The sequence below is a fragment of the Phoca vitulina genome, unplaced genomic scaffold (genome assembly GCF_004348235.1).
Source record: "Phoca vitulina isolate PV1807 unplaced genomic scaffold, GSC_HSeal_1.0 scaffold5, whole genome shotgun sequence".
Lineage (NCBI taxonomy): Eukaryota > Metazoa > Chordata > Mammalia > Carnivora > Phocidae > Phoca > Phoca vitulina.
Genome location: NW_022589708.1, coordinates 59,085,126 through 59,087,551, shown reverse-complemented (window position 1 = coordinate 59,087,551; position 2,426 = coordinate 59,085,126).

The following is a 2,426-nucleotide window of genomic DNA, read 5'->3' as shown; positions in this document are numbered from 1 at the left end:
GGAATTAAGTCACAAAGAGGTTAAGTAACCTGCTCAAGGTCACACAGCTAATAAATGACAGAACCAGAATTCAAACCCAGGCAGTCTGGGTGGATCACAGCCATATGCTGAATCACTAGGCTACGCTGCCTCTTTACAGGGCCTGGGTATGTGTGTGTGTGTTTATATATATTTATATTTTAAATTGAATTTCAATGTTATTTATATATAAATATACATTACATATTCTATATTTTTGCATATTATGTATTACACATTTATATGTACATTATGTACATACATAAATGTATATGAGAGAGTGTGAAAGAGAGATAGAAGGATTCTAGATGCAGTTTTTCCAAATGGCCATCTTTCCACATGTTTTCAAAACACGCCTAAAACCCAATGTTGAGAGAAGTATAATTTTTCTGTAGCTCTATCCTCTTCAGGAGCCTAGAGGACAAACCTCAGCTTCCCCGTCTGAGAAATGTGGTAGCTGGATTAAAGGAACTAGTTTGTCAAGTGAGTGTAAGGAGCATTCCAACTTTAAAATTACTGAGATTTCCTGGAACACTGGGTAATTTTTCTTCTTTAGGTTTGATTCTACCAGACATGTCATGGCTTAGTATTCCTCAAGCTAATTCTGGATTGTTCTTGTGCCTTTGGACTGAGTGTAACACAGCCTTCGTCTGTCCGGTTGGTGACGTCCTGATGCGTGCGTGCCAGGGTTAAGTTTACATGTCTGTAGTCTCGGGCCTTGGGTTCACCCAAGAGGTAACGCTCCAGTAAACAAGTGGGGGTGGGTAAGGAACCGCGCTCTCTCTACTGATGCAAGGGCGCTCTCTGCTGGCCCTGTGAAGGTGATGCGGTCTCGTACAGGGTCCTCTTCCCCGCCTGGGTACAGCCCGGCTTTTGCCCTTCCCCTCCTGCTGTAGCATTCCAACCAAGAAACATTTATTTAGTACTTATCCTGAGCTAGGCACAAGTGTGCTTAGGGCTGGGGATCAAAGATAAAGAAAAGTGTCGCAGCCTTAAAGGATCTCACAGTCTATTGGGGCACACCCAAATCAGATCATTAAAATGTCACTTGAAAGGTGTGTCACTGGAACTGTGCCTCACATACCCTAAGTTTGCAACCTCAAGCGGCATACAAGAGCCCAACTCAAACAGCACAATACAATGCCCTTTGGTTAGGAAAGGAGGACTATGACTCACTCTAGCATTTTCTCTGTGCACAGAAACTGATGACCTGCATAGGAGCAATCTGGCTACCCGGTGCTCCCTTAGAGACCAAGACTACCTGGGAGTAGTCCTGACAGCTCCCATCCAAGGTAGGTGTGGGAGGGGCTGCGGAGAAAGATCAGGACTCCACAGAGAGGGAATGGAGGTTAAGAACAGAACAAGGGCCAGGAGGATATCTATGCATTTTGATATTAAATTAGTAAGTAATTAGTGCATTTAAAATATACAACCAAGATCTCTGACACTTTTAGTAACAAGAGCCTGGCTTATCTTCCCAACTCGATTTTGTTGGATTTTATTTTTTTAATGGGCTTTCTCTGGTCATGCGTGTCCTTGAAACTAGGCCAGGAGGCCTCCTCACTTTCTAAAATACAAAAATTACTTCTGCTCCTCTTCTCAAATCTAAATCAGACTCTGGACATACCCAGCAACTCAGTGTGCCTTTTAGTTAACTTTGTCTCCTCTAGCAATGATTTCCTTTTTGCTTTTTTTTTTTTTTAAGATTTTATTTATTTATTTGACAGAGAGAGAGACAGCGAAAGAGGGAACACAAGCAGGGGGAGTGGGAGAGGGAGAAGCAGGCTTCCCATGGAGCAGGGAGCCCGATGCGGGACTCGATCCCAGGACCCCGGGATCATGACCTGAGCCGAAGGCAGACGCTTAACGACTGAGCCACCCAGGCGCCCCTTCCTTTTGCTTTAAAAGAAAATTCTGTTGAGGGCCTGGGTGGCTCAGTTGGTTAAGCGGCTGCCTTCAGCTCGGGTCATGATCCCAGGATCCTGGGATCGAGTCCCTCATTGGGCTCCCTGCTCAGCGGAGAGCCTGCTTCTCCCTCTGCCTGCCTCTCTGCCTACTTGTGCTCTCTCTCTCTATCTCTGTCAAATAAATAGATAAAATCTTTAAAAAAAAAAAAAAAAAAGAAAATTCTGCTGTTAACAAATATGCTGTACAAGCCAGGGGGCAAAAGAAGTTGGAGGAAGAGGAAGAACACAGGTTTTCCTTATTTCCTTCTCAAAATGTGTGAGGGGAGAAAATAAAGGAAGTGGAGAAATATACCACTCCATGCAGAAGTCACTGTGGACGAATTTCTTGAAACCAAGGACTAAAGAAGCGGCCATCACAGCAACAAATCGTGGGTGTAATTACAAATGAGGGCCTTCGATGAATCTCTAAAACAGATCCTACAGAGGTATAGTTCACCAAAA